Below are 22,550 nucleotides of genomic sequence, written 5' to 3'. Positions count from 1 at the left end.
ACTGAGCTGTCATCTCCCAATTGGAAGACAATTGCAAGGCACTGAACTGCTCCCAATTGATGGATTGAGCGCCTTGCATGGCAGCCATTAGCGTGTGAATGGGTGAATGTGATTAGTAGTGTAAAGTGCTTTGGGGACTGCTCAAGCAGTTGAAAAAGTGCTATATAAGTGAAATCCCTTTACCATGTGCGAGGGCAATGTCGCAGGGCAAACACACAGAGCGACAACCACACACACTCACAGTCACACCGAGGGGAAATTTATGGGGTCACCAATTAGCCTCACAGCATTTTGGACTGAGAACATGAAAACGCCACAAAGAAACTCTTGTATTTGACCCTCTCACAAGGCAAAAGCACTAACCACTGCTCTACTATGTAGCCCTTATCTTGAACCACAATGTGCTATTTAATTCAAGGCAAAAAAATAAAAAAATCCTCATATGTTTTTTGAAGTTGTTTGTTCAGAAGCAGGACAGTGCAAGTTAAAACAAACGCATATAATCAAGTTAAGCACATCCTTCTCTCTCATTCTTTTTTTTTTTTGTTTTATCCCTGTGTGTTTGTGAGACCTGTCACTATGGACGATTGTCCACTAATATTTACAGAGTGTTGTAACGCTGACTCACAGCTGACACCGATCTGTCTGATTCACACTAGGCAGAAAATACAGAGGCGGTAGCGCATATTCGTTACTCCCTCTTTTGCAGATCAAAAGTAAACAATTGACATATAATGCAATATTAAGTGAGCTATTTTCAACTATGTTTCAACTCTTCCGGGCTGTGTTATTCAACCTCTGGCAGGATGAGGCAGGAAATGCAACTTTGAATTGTTCTGAAGCTAAAAGTGACTACATGTCTAAAACAATACAAAACAAAACAAAACAAAACAAAAAACTCCTGCTGAAATGAAATGCATTCACATCAACTCTCACATGGTTATTTGAGAACAAAAAGCCTCCACATTTAAATTTTATGATTGTGTGGACAGGCACGTTTTGGTCACTTAACTTTATCTTAAAATCTGAAGGGCTTTCCATGAATACTTGTATAAGCCACCCCCCCCCCCCTTTTTTTTTTTTTTTGCAGGGAATGCAAAAATTGCCTCTCCATGTGAGGCTTTGTAGAAAAAAAAAGACTTCATTGAGATGCATAGAAAACAAAAGCAGTACTACATTGTGCCATCCAATTAGTCTGTAGCTTACATGGCCTACTAATCAACACTCATAATTAGCCATTTTATTTCAAGTCTTTGCTCCATCCCAGCTATCAAAAAGCCCTTTGATGTGATCATCCAGCACCCTGTGTTTTAGATTTAGATTGCAAATGGAATACTGGTGACCGCAAATGAGTGGGGAGACGTCTCCCTGTTCTTCTGTTGAATGGACTGCGGTTCAAAGAGAGACCCACAGGCCTGCCGCCTCCTGGCATCATCAAACTCACAATGCAGTATGAATACTCACAGTAGCCTCAACTGTTGATACCTCTGTCATTCAATGTCTCACTCACTCACTCACTCACTCACTCACTCAGTCACTCACTCACTCACTCACTCACTCACTCACTCACTCACTCACTCACTCACTCACTCACTCACTCACTCACTCACTCACTCACTCACTCACTCATTCACTCACTCACTCACTCACTCATCACTACACGTTAAAACTTGTGAACCAACAAAAGTGAACACACACTGAGAAGCCAGTTTTTATACAAATCCTCTCTGAATTACAGACCTATAAACACTATGCATGGTAACAATAATATCACTCTTGTTTGTGTAGACTGATTCAGCCATTCATCCATGGTATAAATTGGATTGAAAATTCCTTTATAAGTCCGACAACTGGGAAATTTCCAGGTGTTTCTGTGTTGCAGCAAAGGAGGAATCACATCTAAAAAAAAGTACAGAGGTAAAGAAAACACAATACAAGATAGAATTTAGACAATAAAAAGTCTTTTTTTATTTTTTTTATTTTTCTGTTTTGGCCAGTAGGGGTTGAAACTCTGCAAATAGCATTAACATGAAGCTCTGTAAAAAAAAAAAAGAAGAAATTAAACGCCTGATAAGAAAACGCCCGGCTTTCTAAAGAAACTACATTCTTTTAAGATAGATATACTGACATTTGTCCTACTCGGTCTGTAGCCAGAATTCTAATCTGAAGATGACTCACACCCACTGTGTTGTAACTGACTTGTGTCTTCACACCAGTGCAGCCTGTTATAGTTTGTGGTTGGAGGTCAGAAGACATTGCGGCTTCTGGATAACACCAGCTCCTTCGTTCAGCCTGAAGAGAGCAGGAGACCAAAGCACAACGAAGAGGCGAGTAAACGTGGACTTGGCTTTATCAGTTCAGACATGTTTACAAATGAATGCACATGTAAATGTAATCGATATAGTCTTTCCCATGCAACAAAAGATCTAAGTCAGTCACTTGATTTCCTTGAGAGCAAAACCCCTCGTGTAGGGGATTTCATGCAGAAAACCGGCCGGTTATTTAAATAATTAAAAAAATAAAAAGCTTACCTGCAAAGCAACCGGCAGCAGGTATAGGTACCTACACTGCATGTCACCTTCCCTGTACTGTAGTTGTAAGACCTTTTTATTGTTCTCAAAAGCTAAAACATGTTCAGGTTTGCTCAGAGGAGGACTCGGGACCCATGATGTGGCTGTTGATGGAGCAGAAGCTCATATTATTGTAGCAAACCAAAAATCCAAACAAACTAAAAAATCACAAAATCCTGGAGATTACAGGAGATTATTGCCAAACACAGAGAAACCAACAACCGGAACACACAGAAGACGCCCCACATTTACCACAGCCACCAGGTGAAACACATCAGGGCGGGGAGCAGCAATCAGACACAAGAAGGGGAAGTCAAGGAGCCTAATACAAGAGATGTTAGAATCTCAAAATAACACAAGAAACAAAATGTGTACCATGACAAAACATAGCATGAGTAATTCAATAAATTGCCAAAAGCAAGAATTCAACTAATACTGCTGTTGATTTCCTGCAGCTGAAATTGTTTCCAGACCATTGCCAATATTGACACCTTTGTTGTTTGTTTTCTTAATTGTTGAATGTTGCCAAAAATATGTTTTTCCAGCAAATACACATAACATATATGTTCCCTGGACATATGAATGTGAATTGTGTTCTACGACACAGAACTCCATTTATCTAATAATTTTTTTTAAATATAACAGCTTGATTCAGTCAGATAGATAATTAGGCTTCTTACATATTAATAGTACTCTCAGCAAAAAACAAGGCAATCCAATGCCAGTGTAAAACAAAACCTTCATAAAAGTTATCTAAATTATCACATTACCTGTAGTTACAAGGAAACCAAGGCATATTGTATTGGATCACACTAGACTGTACAAGGGCACCAAACAGTTACATGCACAGACAGAAATCACAGCAGTATGAGGAGGAATAGGGGCATTACCTGTGGACCCCACACAAAATTGGATGTTAAATAGGGTTTTTTTTTTTTTGTCTGGTCCCATCCCCACCCTCTAACACACAATTTACAGAAATCCTATTCCACGGGCAGTTGAAATCTTCTCTTTGTACCTTGCTGGTGAGGACAGAACTAACATGTGTTTCTGTTGTTTTAACATAACAGAACATAATGATGCAGTTGCTACTTTTTGATGACAGAGTCCAAAGAACCCCCCCCCCCCCCCCCCCAAAAAAAAAAAACAACAACAAAAAATTAAACAAAAACTGAACCATCATAAGCTTCATAGAAGTGAAACTCTGGCAGAGCTGTTCCATTGTTTTACACCCTGTTCAGATGTACTTAAAAAGGCAACGTATGTATACTGTGTTTACACAGACAAGCCGATGTAAAACCTCTGGCATACACAAGCCGACAAAAGCAACAACAAGAAACTGGACATGCTAAAATGTTTTGGTCTTGTTTCACCTCTCATATGAGAGGCTTGTGAAGCATCTTTAGAACCTTAAGCAGTTCCAGTTGCCTTTTAAAAAACAAAACATGACTACCATATACAACTGAGACTTTCCACGGACAAGAAAATACAGCAATATCAAAACATGCCAACCTTTAAAAAAAAAAAAAACCATTTGCAAATGCAACCAATATATTTTTCACACATTTCTGGAAATGGATTCTTCTAACAGTGAATGTTTTTATACATGTATGCACTGAGTAATTTCGATTCACAATGTAAACAGCATTACATGTCAAGCAATACAAAAAACAATTTTTATGTGTCTTTTTTCTTGGTAACCACTCACATTTCTGAAGTAGGTTAGATTTGAAATGTATGAAATATTTTGATGGGCGTAATTCATATTTTTGGTTTTTCTTTTCTGACAGAATGAAAAGCCGCCTTGTGCCTTTCCAGTATGGGCCCCACACAACCGTGTCAAACTGAGACGACGGGCTTATGGCGGAGCTGAGGTAAGTGGAGGTGGTGTTGCGTGAGTCATCCTTGAACAGTGACATTAAAGCTGGTTCCCGAAGACCACGTTTTTCTCTGCATTCGTTGTTACTCCACGGAGTAATTTTGAATCGCCACGTTTCCCATCGCATGCGCGTACAAATGTGAACATGATGTAATGGTTGGAGTGAGCGTGCTTTTGATATTTGATATTAAAGAGATTACAAGGGAAATCAAAGTCTTGTGACATGAGAGCCATTCCCTTGTTGTCACGCGAACACTTTTAGCGATTAAAAAGATTGCGTCTTAATGTGTCTGTCACAGCAATTTCCACAAGTTTCTTTACTGATGCAATTAAAACAAATTTGTAGTAAATCAAATTTTTTTTTTTGTCTTGATCAGCCTTTAATAAGACATGCAGAGAAACGTCAACAGGTTATATAAAAATCCACTCCAATATATGCTGCTTTTGAGTGTTATCATAGATTAGTGCTCGCCAACAGCTCAGGTAAAAAGGGGACATCACAGCAAAGACTGAACGTCATCACACTTAATTGAGTATTTCTTAATATGTGGAATGGACTGACAAAATAAGGATCTAAAAAATGTGTCGTTAGTAAAGCTTGGAAAACATCTGTGATTGCAGAAAATAGTTGTATTGATGACATTGTATGAAGTCAGATAAATATAGGCGCTCCTCATCGTGGAAGCTACGGTAACACAACGTGTGGTTTGTGTATGTGCAGTGAATGTAAAGACAGCCTTGTGCTGGGATTACAGTGTGTTCCCACGCCTAGGACACATAACACACACGAAGTAAATTACACACACACACACACACACACACACACACACACACACACACACACACACACACACACACACACACACACACACACACACACACACACACACACACACACACACACACACACACACACACACACACACACACACACACACACACACACACACATAAAAGATAAAGCATGGTTGTAGCGGGCAACTGCAAGAAGAATTTCTGTAAACAAACAGATGACAAACAGATTGAGAGCGGCCATCACAGCGCTGCTCTCTGAAGGGAGCCTTTCATTTTATTGCACAATAGCAGTTGTCTCCGAAGCCCAAACAGTTTAGAAGTAATTACTAGTGTTTTCCCCAGAAGGTGATTACTTTGCCACACTTGGCAGCCATTGTTACCGGTCGTGCACCGCACTCATCAGCCCCACAAAGGGGAGAAGTGCTCGATTGATGATGAGCCCTCTGTGGCTCGGAGAGAATTTAAAAGTACTTGTATGAGGCTCTTTCAGGAGATTAACTTGCTATAAGGGCTACCTGCCATGGACACATTCCCTGTATTCATGGTGCTGGCACAAAGACTTTTTAAGAGGGGCACAGCTGCATGAAAGCAAATGGTGAATGGGGATAACACTCACAAAAGACAACAAACCTCAAGTGTAAAGAAATAAAGTGTTTTTTAAGATCGGAGGCTTCTATTCAGTGCTCGGCCATTCCTTCTTTTGACCATTGAGGATCCGGACACTCTACCATCCAAAGCCTCAATCTAATTATTTTAGGACAAGACATGTTATGGTGCAAAGTGGCAAAGAGAGAGCACTTTGGACCAAAGTGCACTTTAATTCAATCATTCTATTTGACAGATTCCCCCTTCAAATGGACGTCACACACCAGTTGACTGGCACAATCAGGAGGTTCCTCGCAAAGCCCCCCACCCCCGGGCCCTTTTGACTATGGTCAGGAAGAGCGAAATACCATGCACTCATAAATATAAGCAAAATATAGGATATGAGTGTATGTGTCATTTATTGGTGTATTTTACAAAGGAGTGAAATTGTGTAAAGAAACTCAGGCTAATTTATTTTAGCCGTAAATTGTAGAAATCTTCAAAGGAAGATTAGACCACAACCACAGGGGCCCAGGTCTGAATCCATTCATTAAGGAAAGAGAGAGAGAGAGAAAGAGAGAGAGAGAGAGAGACGGCATGTGTCCTTGCTAGTCTAAATGTGAAAATTGCTCATGCCATTATTTCAGATGAGAAAGTGGGAACTGAATGGATTTGCTTTAATATAACAGACATGGGATACCACATACAGAGAGACGGAGGGGGGGCCAGACTTCTTTGCTTTTGCTCACACAGTGGAAAGGCCCTGACAGGTGTGCTTTTGTATGCGTATGTCTATGTGAGGGTAAGGCAGATTGTGTGTGTGTGTGTGTGTGTGTGTGTGTGTGTGTGTGTGTGTGAGTGCGAGTCCGTGTATGTGCATGTGAATTTGCGGATGTGAATAAACACAGATGTAAGTTGTGTGTGTGTGTGTGTGTGTGTGTGTGTGTGTGTGTGTGTGTGTGTGTGTGTGTGTGTGTGTGTGTGTGTGTGTGTGTGTGTGTGTGTGTGGGTGTGTGTGTTAAGCTTTTCCACACTGTGCTGCCACTCCCTGGTGTAGAGAGGGGCCTTCTCACTTCTTCTTGGTCTGGTCTTATAGCGGGCCACGGTTCATTGCTGACCTTCACAAGAGTCAGACTAACTGATCCTGAGAGAGGGAAAAAGTAAGAGCCCGATCGTGGGCATGAAGTTATTTGTAGTAGTGATAGCTCATGGACAAAAGAGTGTGTTCACCTGAAGTAAATTCACTCATTCTGCTCATACTTTGAGTCGCCTTACCGGACGGGATTAGGTCGAAACTACAAATCTCCAAAACCACGTCGCCTTCTCGGTAAGACAATTTAAATTTCTATGCTCTTATGAAAGTAGTGAGGAATTTGTTTAACTTCTTTCGTAATTTTGCAAACTTTCATTAAAAGTCTCTTTCAAATTAGACACAAACACGTGCACGGACGATTAACAATTAAAACAATGCCTGTCTTACAGAACAGGGCCATAGGCCGGTTCACGTTCTGCCAGGCTCTTGGGTGTGATAAACCGCCAGCACTCCGATTTTGACGTCAGTTCCACGGTCAATGAGGTGAATGACACTCTGAGGTCAGAGGTCACCTCAGCTAATTTAGTGATCAGGGACGTGAGATCAGACAATAATCCCAAAGCTGACTCTTGGGTAACCTCTTTGTTGTAGACTCATATTACGAACTGTTTGACCTAAATGTATATTATTGCCTGTTTTTCGATTTTGTTATTAAGGGGCATCACTTCAAGGAGGAGAGATATGTGGTTAGTTGTTGCTTCTATTACTGCGGCTGGAGAATGGTGTAGTTTTACATTTGACCACAAGATGTCAGGGTTTGACTAATAACAGCGCAATACCCCAACCACCCCCTCCACCAGCACCTGAGGGGGAAACTTGTGAGTAGCCTGCACATGGTGTGACAGCTTCCCCAGGAAGCTCGGGTGACATTTGCCTCACTTAATGACACAAGCTAATTAATCATTAGCTGTCCCAGAGGTATTGCTGTTAGAGAGGCTTTGTCGTGCCTCTCCTCAGTAGGGGGTCCCAGCTTCAACATGTTATGTATGCATAACTGCTTCATCCCACGCTACAACATCTTAATTCTCACCCGTTTAGCTAGTTTGACTGAACTACACTCGTTCTTTTACAGCCCTTCATCTCGGATAAAGTATAATCGGCTGAGAGATAGAGAGCACTGTAATTTCTCTCAGCCCCTCGGATGTAATGTTGGGCGATGAAGTCTCGTACTTTGTGTAAGGTAGAACTTGGCCTGTGTTGTCAGCCGTAGTGAGGATAGGAGATTGTATCCGTGGTTAATTGAACAGACAAGAGTATGGGTGAGTTATATTTGCAGCATCAATGATTTCAACCACTTCATCAACACCTAATGAACACCTTTAATATCAAATGAGTGCAGTATTACTCACCTCTTCCATTTTGTTGTAGTGTATATGTGTTGTGACTGTATTGGAGTGAAGCAGGTTGGAGCGAAGTTTCAGCCTTCTTGTGATGGTGTTTAAGCTTTCTTAGTACTAATGAGTCATCGTGACTTTAATAAACTTAAGCTGATAAAATATTTGAAATTTGAGAAAATGTGAACCCAACTTAACCAGGCCAGATGGGTTCTGGATAATTGTCTCTGGTGTGGTGAACCTGTATTTGTTTAGCCTCTGAGTTCAACATGACTAACAGAAAATATTTTATGAAATGAGGAGAAAATGAAAAATGCCCCTTGTACATGTCTGTGCCCCTTCAGCATCATTACTGCCCCCACCCACTGGGCCCCAGGCTGGTTTTGGACAAGCCAAGCTTGTTTGGTATGTAGTTGGGGCTCTGGGTGATGCACCCAGGTTCCCCCTTCACCCACCAGAGAGGACTGTGGGGTGTTGCATATGTGCAGAAGGCCATCGGGGGCACGCGCTGATGAGAGCTTGGACTGCAGGAGGTCTTTGAAAAATGTTAGAGGTTTTAGGATGAGACTCAAGGTACCCTTGGGATACCATGATCCTTGACACCTGCTTGCTGACCCTTGTGCTTTGTTCTGTGACCTGAGAATGGTGCATGCATGTGGAGAGGCGCAGACCTGCTACAGCGAATCCAAAAGTTTCATTTGGACACAGATTTAGGTGGCGAATGACCACATGTTTGTTGCAACTTTTTTTTTTTAAATGACAGATATTGTTAGTATAGCAGCAGGATTGGTGTACATATTTTCAAAGCTCTCCCCAAATTCGTCTATATTTTGCATACTGTATGACATTTACCTTTGCCGACTGTCGTTTACACTGCAGAAGTTAGCACTCTTGTGTGAGACTGAGAAAATTCTCAGTTTGATCCTGGAGCTGGGCACCATTAATGTAGAATTAGCTTTCCCAGGTAATTCTTAGACAGATGCTTGCTTTGATAGAACCATTATAATAGGCCTGACAATATTTATTTGTTTTTGTATTGAAGTTATTAAACAACAGCCTCATTTTTAGACAGTTTTCTTTGATGCAACGACCTATTGATATGCAAGGGAGTACCAGGTGAGGCTTTAAGGCCTTGACTTATTTTCACTTGGATAAACACACAATTCTTCATTACCTCTCAAATCGTGGGAATGATTTTTTATCTCCTATGAACTGTAATTTTACTAGTATAGACTCAACATAGGCCCTTCAGTGTGCACAAGATACTAAGTAAATTTGACTTCAGATCCATAGTGGTAGGGAAAGAGTCTGAAATAAGCATATGTCCCTGAGTAAACCTATCCGACAAAGATTAGCTCCATTTATATGCTATTATTGTGCTCACAGTATGTCACCTTGATGGAACGCTACATGACTTAATTTTTCGCTTAAAATTAAAATCTTTTGTGCATGACATCTAAGCCTTGACCTTGTCGATAGGGACACTGTACTTTCCACATTCTTTGCAGGAGGCCTTTGGACATGACACAGAAAGAGATAACTAGACAATACTGTTCTGTGATTGTCAAAGTACCTGCTGAACCTTTAAGATGCAAAGATGGGATTGCTGCTGCGTTTGCTGTCATCTCTGTCTGGAAAACCACCGGGGCGTGTCCCTCCTGTGGGAACCCCATCCACAGGCCTAAAGTGACTGCACCACCTTTTCCTCCACACCCATCTCTGTTCCCTGCCAACAGCGCACAACAACACATATGCACCTGCACATGCACAAACAATAACAGGGAGCAGCCTGTGCAAATATACCTCACAGTGGCAGGATTTGTGCCCGGGAACATATTTAAGGATGCACACTCGCTACCCGTCCCATCTCAGCGGGAGGCCACAGGAAACAGATGAGGACTAGTCAGGTTGATCAGGAAAACTACAGCCCACCTATACTTGCCAAACACCGTGCTCACACTGCCGACCTGTGGGCTTATTAACAATGAATCACTCCAATTTTCTGTAGAAAGGGGAGAGACAGACTTGAAAGGGCCTGTGCCATGAAACTGATGGCGAGCAGAGAAGGGGAGGGTAATCGCTTGTCATTGTGCGCTGTTTCCACTCCTCCTGATTTATAACGGGGACACCCAGTTGTTCTGCATGCATCAAACTCCGTGCATAACATTTTCCATTTCGGGGTAACAAGTTTATATGTGAACCTTTAAGATTACTTAGTTACATACTTATTTGTTGTGCATCAAAGTGAAACAAACTTTTCAGCTCATGCCCCTTTGCAGTCGAAGCTTCTTAACCATGGCTCTTTCATGGTATCAGGGGTGGGGCTAGGAATTGCATGTGATTCTCTATCTCTAGGAACCCCGCAATTACATCTGGCACAACTCTGCATGAAGTAACGCTTTATAAGCCTTTGTGCATCGTGGCTTTGAAGATCCGTGGCCTTCTATAAGTTTGCTTTTTGTCCCCCCTCTGTTGTACACCCCCCCATCTCCCCATCCCCCAGCTTTGGACAGAAGACAGAATGTGATGTGTCGTCTCCCTCCCCACACAAAGCCCCAGTGCATTGGACACACCTTGGACAGCACAAAGGATGAAAAGCACGACGAGGCTTGGACACGCAAGACCACGCTGCCAAGCCCGATAAAGACGCTTCAAAAGTCGAGCAGCAAACAGTGGCCTTCTTCTCGTCTACTTGCTTCTTTTGCTTCCCAGGGCCTTGCAGTGGAAGAAAAAAAAAAAAAAAGAGAATGAAAGAGGTTGACTGAGTAAAACGATATTTGTGTCTTTTGCGTATTTATCCGCATGAGACCTATGAGTGTGCTCTGAGGTAATGTTGTGTCTGCAGGAAAATAGACAGTGTAAATGTGTGTGTAAACACCTAGATTAACATTTGTATGTCTGCTCATGGTATGAGTGCAGGATTAACCAGAAACACCCCAGCTTTGTAGCTGGAAGCCCATAAATAAACTCTATTGCCCATCTCCAATCCCCTTGTCTCCTCAGCCGTCTTCTCGATAGAGGCGAGCCACAGTCATTTAGACTGGAATGGACAGTGGTTTACTGTCTCATTAGGCTTGTTTGTCTGTTTGCATAAAGTTTGGTAACATGGAAATAAATCTCACATCTGGTCATGAATTATACAAGAAAACGAAACTGTACCTCGTTGTTTTGAAAAAGAAAAAAAAGGCCATATTCTACACAGAGAACCAGTTGACAATGTCGCTCTATTTCTTCTCTTTTTTTATTCCCTTGTTAGTACACAAAATTATCCAGACATCATAAAACATGACTTTACACCGGTAGCTCCCTCCTCCTTCCTCCTTCCTCCTTCCTCCTTCCTCCTGCCTCACTCTCTCGCTCTCTCTCTCTCCTTCGTTGCCTCATTGAAACAGATGGCGTTTTATGCTGGGCACAATCAGGACTATTCAGCGTCAGGCTGGGCAGGCCCTCCCCACCTGCGTTCAGCCCAATCACAACCTAATGAACACATTGGGAGCAGTCTGTTCCAAATTACTCCCAGTTGGAGCCAGGGCCACAGGTAACCACCCACCACCCCCCACCACCCACCCCCCCGTCGCCCTCGCACTTTGCCCCTTCGTCTCCGCCTCACCTCCTTTGCAACAGTTGCCTTGCCCACCCGCCCAAAGTGACATTGGCTCCAGCGCTTAAACTCTATCTTTGCCTCCTAATCAAATCAAGATCCATATCTCTGAGCTGTCAGCATTCCAACACAGCTCAGAGAGGCTATGTAAGCAGCGACAAGCATATACATTACATGTGCGGAGATTTGGATTGACAGCTAACGTGTTTATATGTTGGAGCTGAATTGGTTCTATTTGATATTTCTCTGAGAACTGTTTTTCCTTACGCGTAAGAAGATTTCTGCTTTTACTATTTATCATCTCCCCCACCTGCGCACACAAGCACATACACTTGTGCTCATACAGTGAGAAAACATGAACATATACGGGACTGTTCAAGGCCCCACCAATTGCAGTGGTGTGAACCACATCAGGCCTATCTGGGAGCTGTATCAGCATGTTCCCACCGCCTTCAAAAAGACCTGTTTACACATATGTGTTTAGATCGCCAGTACTCTTATTTTCATTCATGTTCTGTTGCCTGAATATGGCTTCTATGTATTTATGTTTTATTTATGTATTGATGGTGAATGGAGAAAGTTACCTGTTTCTTTCTAACCATAGATTTTGCATGCCTGTCAGCACTACACTTGAACAGCTTTTATCGAGTTGATGTGTGTCACGGCGAGCACAGAGCTGTTGTATATCGTAGGCCGTTGACACCTAAAGTGTGCTGTAGCCAAGAGCCTCTGACATTCTGATACACCCTCCAACATCCCCAGGGACAAAAGAATGAAACCGGGGCGCCTGCCTCGTCATGTCTCATCAATTGCTGGAGGACCCCAGAAACCGCAGGCCAACTAGCAGCTGCCTCGTGGGTGTCCATCACTGGATTTGACAGGAGAGCTGCCCTGCTGGCTGCCCTTCTTCACTGTCCCTCTGGTCAATCTACACCTCAATTGGCCCTGCACTGGTGGGTGATGCCTTCTCCTTCTGCCGCATGTCAAAAAGAGCCAGGAGCCACATAGGAAGTGCAAATATCCTCTAATGGCCTTGATCCAGATGGATGCGCTCATGACAATAGGCCCCCGTGCCTGTGGTTTGGGTTTTGTCAGTGAGAATCCCAGAGACCACCACAATAACAGAGCAAAATTATGCATGCAGGCCAAGTACCATTGACATGTTAAGGAGCATCGCCAGTTGCTATGATAATTAAGTTAGCTCATTCCATGGCAGAGGGCTCTTTTGTCTTAATAATTCTTTAAAGTCACTTTGGGGACAGAAGGCAGGCCATAAGACAATAGATGCAAAATGAGAAATAATGGATGCTCTGGGTCACCATTCCTCTGCCCATTTGCTTAACATAGGGCCTTCATGGAGACATGGAGCAGTGACTGTGTGAGTGTGATGCCTCCAGAGGCGTGTTTTGTCAGCTCTACTTTCGATCACTCAAAAGATTGGCACATTCAATGAAGTCCATATGGACATCTTGCGAAAAAAAAGCCAATTTAAAAGACCAAGTATGAAATATTCAGAGATCTGATCTATTCATGACAGTGACAGACGCTGAATTCTTTATGTCTGTTTGACCTGTGGCCCACAAGTATGTCACTTTTTGTAACATCACACTTGCCATGAGTGAAGACTGACCCGTTTAAGCAAGCAATAACATCAATAGCATCCCCTCTGTTCACATTGCTTTTAACTGGGATGTTTGGTTACGGCAAGGGGTGTCTGATCTCCCCTGGCCTTCATAGGGTCTTGGTGAGAGTGGCCACTTTGTGTACAGCTGCGGCATGTTTTGCCAGTAAAGTAAAACCAGGAAGCCTTTGTAACCTAACCAAAGTCTCTTCGAGAAAAGGTTGGAAGTTCACTTCTTATTTGGAGACTCCAAAGCTTTCTTTCCGTGGACACACTGAGCCAGGTCAAAGACTTCAGAAGTCGCTTTGCTCGCATTCATGCAGCTGTAGGATGAACTAAGAGTTAGTGAACGTCTGTTCCCAAGTTTTGTTCTTTGTCTGCTGTTTCGCTATCTTGTATTTCTTTTCTTAGGTTTGACCAAGTGCCAAAGTAGTCTTCAAACCGGTCAGTTTATTATTCATTCAAAACAGACATCTAACTATGAAGCTTGTTTGTACTGCCACATTCACTTTTTTATTTTCACTAAATGATGCCAATCTGCCACAGCAGACAGGCGCTGAGTGAAAAGATTTTAAAATGCGACTGCAGCACTTTCAAGGCAGGTCCTCTGTGTTAACGAGATGGTAGTTAATGGTTCTGCTTTTATGGTGGTGGTCGCATGTATAATTAAGCTGCTGTTGTATTTGTCATAAAAATCACCGGGGGTGCAGGAAATGTTGCAGGAGCCATTTTTACTTTGAGCAGTGGAAAATTAAAACCGTCAAACCTCACAATGTTGTTTTGACATCATTCCAATGTTTATGGATTTTCCTGTGTGTGGTTGAGGTTTTGGTATTAAAAAAAAAACACTTAAGTGCCTCACCTTGTGTTTGTTGGGGGAACAAAGGTTGCAATGTTTGCACAATGTAGATTGTCCCTTCTGGGAGGTCTTGCCTCTGGTGATACTTGTTGAGAAGCCTGTTACAGGTCTGCTATTAATGGATGTCTGGCTGTTAGTGATGGTATTCCTGAATCATACATTTTGTGTAGCAAAATGTTATCTACTTACTAAGCAACCATTTAGGAGTCCATTGTACTAGGGGATTTGTGCCAATAGCGTGCAATGAGTATAATGCCAGTGCAACATTTTTAAATGGGAGGGCAATCCCATTGTAATAGCACTGTAAAAGCACACTGATAGCCTCTTGCTCTAAATATTACCACTTCTCGAGCAGATTTGTATTTCTCTACGCAAGATGCAAAGACATAAATATTGATTTCCATCTCCAGAAGCAGTGTTCACGCAGACTGTACATTCAACACAATCTCTCACAAGACAAACTTCTTAAGCAGAGTTTCATTAATTCATTTTGAGGACAGCCGAAAAGGTATTAGGAATTAGTCACTTACAAGGATTAACAAGATTTAAGGTGGCAGCTTGTTGGCAGAATGTCATGCACTGCAGACATGGCTTAGATAAGCCTGATGTATGATTTACCTGCATGGCACCGGCGGTATCTATGCGGATGAGTTGGGGTGTCATGGCCCCAGTGTCACCTCTACAATACCAGTTCCCTGCTATGCTTATGACTCTGTATCTATGCTAATATGGGAATCAGTAGGACAGAAAGCTCATCTGGCTCATGCTTTTGCTTTATCTTATCACTCTACTTGCCATGCTCCTTTCTGCACTGCATCACCACATACCTGGCATGCTGTGCACATAAAAGGAATGCAGTCTCTTCTGACTCTTCTTCCATCTCTCACCTTCACAGTTTTTTTGGTATTTCTCATTTCTACCTTTCATCTTTCGCCCTGCGTCAATGTCTGCAATGCTTTGTTAAATTATCACCCCCTGCTATTTGATATAATGCATTGGCTGTGGCATTGAAATTATACAGTACATACCCAATCTTATTCTTCCAGTTTATTTTATAAGTGTAATCTCATAATGACGAGCCATTGAGTGAAAAATATCAAATCAAAAGAACATCCAAAAAGTTCTCGTCCCCATCAGTTTTTGATAAAGAATGGATGGGTCCAGACAGTAAATCCTGTCTGACTTAACTAACACCCCCGCTCCGTCCCTCTTAGCCTCTTTGTCTCCACCGCGCCCTCCCTCCCTGGCATGATTATTTCTTATCATGTATTTATTTGTTTAATCCACCCCTCCCCCCACAACACTTGGCGGCCCTCTCCCAATGCACGAGCTGCCTGTCTGGCAGCGAGGCCCCCTCATCCCCCACCTCCTCCTACTTTTCCATATCAAGTCCCCATGCCATCCCCACCCAGCTCCAGCCCAGCCACAATGGGCGGATGTTGCTTCCAGAGCCTCAGAGCTTCATTGGGGGGGAAGAGACCCCCACCCCTACATTTCATCCTTACATCCCTCCCACTTGCAAGTGGCCACCACTAGCCAACCTCTATGCACATTATAAATAATGGATGCATTAGCATGCATGAATATCTTTTTAGAAGGGGGGCGGGGGGGGAGTGCCTTAATTCATTATTAATCCCCTTCAAGGCAAAATGGGCCGGGGATCTGGTGGAGCTATAGGCCTCTGCTGAACACCGCTTTTGGGACCTCACTTGTCTGTGCTAGGGTCCTCCTTTTCCCAAAATTGGTGACCAACTCCACCCACCCATCTCTTCAATCTTTGTGAGGCTCCTCCTTTTATCCCCTCAAGCTGCGCTTAACACATCTGGATTGGGGGAGGGGTAATCTTTAATAACTAAAATTTGGGGGTTTGGTGTAAACTGGGATTTTAGGATGAACATTTTATAAAGTGCTAAGAGATGGAGATCCTTTAATCTACTCTTGGCCGACAATAAAAAATGTATACATCTCCATCAAGATGTGTGTTTTTTTAAATACGCTTCATGAAGGTTCCTGTGTACAAAACAATGGATTAAAAATGTGTGTTTCATGGCCAAATCTCTATTTTTTTTTAATACTTCAAGGATTATTTTTCAGCTCACCTACATCAGTTTAGGTGGGCGGGTGAATCCTGCATATAGTGCATGTGTGTGTAAAGTTGATTTGGTAAAAGTTGGGCACCAGTGCTTTGTTGGCTGGTCTCGTTATAATTCTCCACTATTCAAAGGGTTGTTACTTTATGGAGGTTGTGTTATCACGGAGCTCCTCACTTTGAAGTTATCACCAATACCATTTGGTTTAGGAGCAGGGCTTGGAGATGAGAGAGTGAGAGTAAGAGCAAAGGGGAACAATTTGGAGGGGCTAAGGGTAAGAGGGTGGGCTGATACAACGAATGCGTACAAACCTAGTTAGAGAGCGTTAAGTCGTGTATGTGGGTGGGTATAAGGAATTATTGGTATTTTTAACCCTGGAACACTACGGTGGGTATTTGGGACAACACATCAAATACATGGGTTAGAGGTTAAGAGCATGTGTTTCATGGAGATAAATTACTATACAGTGATTTAACAAAGCATGTGGGTTTGACAGAGAGTACCTCCTAACACTTTTGCGTGTGTGTGTGTGTGTGTGTGTGTGTGTGTGTGTGTGTGTGTGTGTGTGTGTGTGTGTGTGTGTGTGTCTGTGTGTGTGTGTGTGTGTGTGTGTATGTGTGTGTTTATGAGTAAGATGGAGAATGCGTATCTTTTTATTGTATCTGTGTGAGTCACAGGGCACACCACCACTCGGCACCACACACCCCTCTTCCACCACTAGGCTACACTGCCTGCCTCGCTGCCTCTTCCCCTGCCTTCCACAGCCATCTGACTGATCCAGCCAATCCTATACAGACAACAGCGCCACATGAGAGCATCATCCTATCAAAAAATACTACACTACACACTAGTGTAAAAGCTTTGGGCACTCACACAGTCCTATACAAACTGGATGTGTGCCTGCTTTACTCACATTAATACAATGCACATAATCCTGTTTGTTAGAATCACCATGGCATATAAATATGACAAATCCATGTGACAAAGTCAGACACAGCTTCATTATTCCCGTGTGTAATACTGTTAAGTGCACATGCAAAACACGTGTTACAGTAGCCCATTTGGGAATAAAAGAAATCTTAAAAAGTGCACGTTCAATTAGAGCTTTCACTTGTCCTCAATGAGTTTGTAAAGATTTTACAACAGAGCTGGAGTGTTTTAGAGCCTTTGACTTTTGACAAGACAAGTAGTTACTGAAAAAAACAAGAAGTTGAAAATACTTTCTAAAACTCAGATTTTTTTATTTTTTTTTGCCAAGAGTGCAAATGAATTATTGTCAAATGCTTTAATAACAGAGATCTGAAAATCTCCCAATCATAATGTTCATGTTTTGAATGGTGTGTTCCACCAGAGGAGAGTTGTCAATGTTCCTGACAGCCCAGTGTCTCCAGCAGGACAGAAGTGCCGGGGGTTGTTTTATTGGCACCCAGAGGACTAAGTTTCGGGAATTCTTCGATCAAACGTTCTCGGCACGACGCTAGGAGTGACTTAGGAAATTTGGGCACCACACTGTGTTTCTGAACTTTGTGCAACCTCTTAAAAAAAATCCTCTTTCTGGGCAGATCGTTGAAATATTGTAAAGTATTTGCATACTGATGAGCATCTATCACTGGGGCTTATGGTATGAGGATAAAAGGAGACCCCAGATAGATCAGAGATGTGCAGCTGGGCCTGGGTTCAAAGGTGAAGGAGAGAGATCTGAATGAGGAAAGAGGTTTGCACTGATGGCACGGTCAATTTAAAACTGTCCCCTTCTTGCATCTCACTTTAATTTGCCTCACTGACTAATTATTCTATGGACTAGCACCTGGAATAATCGACTTGAACTTATTTTTTTTACGCTTTCCTTTCCAGACTCCTCAACGCAAGTTAAACCTTAATGTTTAAACACAACTGAGAGTAACCACATTAGCAATATGCAGGTTATTTTCGAACAGAATAGAAACAGAAAAGCGTAACTGTAACTGTATTCCTTTTTAAAACTTGAATCCAATGTGACATCAACAGGTGTCCGAGAAATCGGTGACAAACATGGCATACATTGTGCTTTAAGAGCTTCATCACACGGTCACGAGTTGTGATGTATAGTGTTTTTGAAGTGTGATGATGCCGCCGCCGTTGCATAATCGTGGCCGTAAATGCGCACCGCGCACCAGGAAATGAACCTCGCCGGCGCATCACGGGGGGGGGGCTAGGATGATGTGAATGTGACGGGTTATATAAAAGTATAGTGCACTATTGGAATGAGCCAGATGGGATGATAGCTGTCATTTCTTTTTTAAAGAATAACGTAATTCTCGTCCGCGTACGGACGTTTCGCTCGTCTGTGACCTTGTGAACTTGCCTGCCGCGTGACCTGGAAAACAATCTGTGTTATGGCTCCCCGAACACCCCTCCACGTCTCCGGGCTTATTTGTACGGGCTATTCCCCTGGCAGGAAGTGACATCAACGGGTCCAAACTAAGAAATATGTCGCAGGACGGACTGTCTAAAGATGTCCAGGACTGGTGTTTGTAAGGGAGGATGCCTCGCACCGGCTCCACAAAGTGATGCGCACTGGAGAATACAGGAGTGCGCCACACAGGCGAGACAGACAGACGCACGGGAGGCTGAGTGAGTCGCCTGCTGAGTGCTTTAATGCCGTCACTTTCATTCATGCAAGTTCAGATATGGTGCCATACTTTGCCCCTGTCTGAATGCGGTGACGCAGCGCATAGCAGAAGCGATAAGACTTTACTGTGTTGAATTAGGGACATTTTTTTCTTCTTCTTCCAATGTCGCTCTTGTGGGCTGAGGTGTGCTGCGATGCAACAGAAAGCAGTTCCGTTTGAATGGCAGGTGCAGGAGATAGGGCAGTAAAAATCCGAGCCGGGGTTTGTCGGCGCGCTTTTTGCGCATTTTGATTTGATAAACAGAGCTATAAGCTGACGCAAAGACCGATTTAGGACTATTAGGGGAATAACATAAGGGTCATGTGAAGTTTATCAAGTTGGATGCGTGTCACGTAGCTTCGTAAGCGTCTTCCAAATGAATGAATGGCGGCTATTTTTATCCGTCCAGTGCGTGTGTGTCTCGTCCTCACGGGGGAGGCTCTGACAGACAGTCAGACCTGCCGTGCGTCCAGACTCCAAGTGCTGCAGTCACGTGGTGTCTACTATAAGCCTCACGTCGGGTACAGCCTCCTGTGGTCCACAGGCCATTTGACACCGAGTTTTCTTCCGCAATCGAAAAAAAACATAAATAAAAAAAACAAACAAACAAAAAAAGCTAAGTAGTGAAAATAAAATATGCTGAGTCATCACTTTTGGATGGATTCAGAAAGTAAAATAGTGTAGTTTTTTTTATGTTTTCCTAATGTTATCTCAATTGAAAGTCCCCCTTAAGTGCAAGTAAAAACGAATTTATTGAGGAATACAGGACACTAAACTTCCATTATACTATATGAGAGAAATTAAAGCGTGAACCACCAACTTGAAAGTCTTCATAAAATACTTTCTGTCAAAGAAAGTTGGATCGACAGACATTTGTATTCAACATGTTGTATCACCTCATCACCCGCTATCCTTACCTCTCTATCTATCTATCTATCTATCTATCTATCTATCTATCTATCTATCTATCTATCTATCTATCTATCTATCTGTCTATCTGTCTATCTGTCTGTCTGTCTGTCTGTCTGTCTGTCTGTCTGTCTGTCTGTCTGTCTGTCTGTCTGTCTGTCTGTCTGTCTGTCTATCATCCATCCATCCATCCATCCACATTTATCCATCCAAACATGCTCAACAGATCCACACCTACATTTCTATGCACATTTGCACATGCATCTATCCAAACATCCACACATATACTGTACCATATGTATGTATGTATGTATGTATGTATGTATGTATGTATGTATGTATGTATGTATGTATGGCTATATGAATATTACATAGACATTATATAACTCCTAAACCCAAGTGTTGGCTCCCATTTATTTTATAAGATGTCTGATAAACTAAATTGATCTTTGTCTTTTCGCTGCTCTCTGCCAACGATGCAAGCCCCAGCAGATCTTGAGCCATGTTCTACACTCAATGCTGCTCTTGAAACATCGCTCAGTGAGATTCAGGGACAGTGGAATAGGAACCTAAATATTACAATCCATCACTGCTCTGTGGTGAAACTAATTCAAAGATCTAATCCTAAAACTTTAGACCAATAAGCATATTTTATTGGCTCGGAGTAATTCTTCCACATTGTTAAATAATACATCAACTGTACTGTCGTGCTGTTACAGTATACATTTGGCACGCGTGTGCAGCAGTCTATAGGATTACTGGTGTATATAACTCACACTGCTGTTGCCTGCCTGTCCAGAGTGATAGCTTCATTATTCATGGTTGCGTGTAGACAGCAGTGCTTAATCTCTGGGTTGAATGGGGCAGTCTGTGACTGTGGAAGTAAATGCTTGTGCTCGGTCAGCCTTATCTGGCCCTCGTTGAAGCATGGAGAGGCACCAGAGAGAGGGCGGACTGCTGAGCAGGGCCTCGGGGTGGCAGGTAAAGGCCCGGTCCTGTAGCGGCATTTGGGGCCAGTTTGAGGCCAGTAGTAATTAGCCAGACTGGACCCGGGAGCAGGGCCATATATTCTCAGCGGTGAAAAGGTCTTGGCAGGGGGTCTATTGGTGCTCGACAGGTGCAGCGGGAGGAAGGCGTCAGGAGTTTAGGGAATCGAAACCAGAGATGAGGCCAAATGAGTCAGATGCTTGTCTTCACCCCTGGAAGAACCTCTTCCTGCCCCTGACAGTATGCATTTTCAGATTTATGTGTAGTAGTGCATACTTGTGGGTGTGTGTGTGTGAGAGAGAGAGGGAGAGAGAGAGAGAGAGAGGGCGAGAGCGAGAGAGGGGTTACCATGGTGTGATACTGGAGTGGGAAGATCAGGGGGGGCATGATGTTTTGAGTTGTGGTAATCATCTGTCTGACTTTGTTTGGCTCACATTTGTACGCAGAAAGTGGGCACACTTTTTGTTTAAACATCCATGTGTCCACCAGCATTATGCAACACTGCTTGAGGAGCTTTGATCGTTGAGCTGTAATGACAGCGGCGAAGAAAGGAGGGGAAAAAAAAAATCATGCCAAAATGTATTTTGACATGTTTTTGATGCCAACAGTCTGCCGTGTAACTGTGATGAGAAGTAATCTGGAAGTTATGTGTACTGTGAAGGGGACACACATCTCATTGTGCATGGCCGTTAGAGAGAGGAAAAGCAGTGGCGCTGACCATGTCATGTTTTTTCTTGCTTCCGGGCTGTTCTGCTTGAACTCAATAATCCTGGTTACAGCCATTACAAATCCTGCTGTCTTGACTTGAGACCCCAGACAGGAGACAGGCTGTGCAACTTGGTTTCATTTAGCATTCCTCTGGGCTTTATGGGCAGGTGTTTAACATTACTGGCAGGATATTTATTGGCAACTTTAAAGGCAAGTTTTTTTGCTTACCTCTCAATTAGGCACACACACATACAATGTGTGCACTGTAGGTGCAAGCAAGCTCAAACAAAGACATGCATAAACATGGGAGAGTATGTTTTATACGCATTGATCAAAGATTGACAGCACAGATGCTCAGCAGAAGTTGCCGTCACTTCTTTCTCCAGCTCTGCCACACATGTAATACCTCTTGAGTCACAGATCCACATCCCCAGAATCCACCTCTGACCCATGACTATCGCTATCTCTCTCTATGTGCCCCCCTTCTACTTCACCCATTATGCCAGGTCAGTGTATGATGTGGGGTAGGAATGGGTTTGGAGGCACGGTGGGATGTGTGGCCTGTAATTACCGAAGCTTAGCAGGGCCAGTGGCTGTGATGTGCAATTCTCAAATCAAGGTGCAGCCTGAAGACTCAGCCAGCCCAACTGCTGCCCTCTGCTACTTGATTGCTGGCAGCTGGGTGAGCCATGTCAAGTGGCAGGCTGGGAAATGTGAAATCCCAGATAAAGCACAGAGCCCTAAAAAGCCATGAAGCTCCAGTAATGAGGAAAGTGATGGGGTTTTGGGTTTGGGCACGCTTAGCAGGCAGGCAGCAGGCAATTGTAGCTCTTTCAACCTCTCCCTCTTCTTGGTGTGTCCATATGTG

The 22,550-nt window shown here is 43.1% G+C and overlaps 1 long non-coding RNA gene across 1 annotated transcript in view; it reads left to right on the top strand.

The window, feature by feature from the left end:
• The first annotated feature begins 18,576 nt into the window (after window positions 1–18,576).
• LOC308111195 overlaps window positions 18,577–22,550 on the top strand; it is an 80,519-nt gene continuing 76,545 nt past the window's right edge. Inside the window, exon 1 of the long non-coding RNA XR_013935433.1 lies at window positions 18,577–19,040. This is a non-coding gene — a long non-coding RNA (uncharacterized lncRNA). The remainder of the gene's footprint in view (window positions 19,041–22,550) is intronic.

Source organism: Lipophrys pholis (assembly GCF_963383615.2).
Source record: "Lipophrys pholis genome assembly, chromosome: 6".
Taxonomy (NCBI): Eukaryota; Metazoa; Chordata; class Actinopteri; order Blenniiformes; family Blenniidae; genus Lipophrys; species Lipophrys pholis.
The sequence above is the reverse complement of the archived record's forward strand: the minus strand, read 5'-3'. Positions and strand labels throughout refer to the sequence as shown.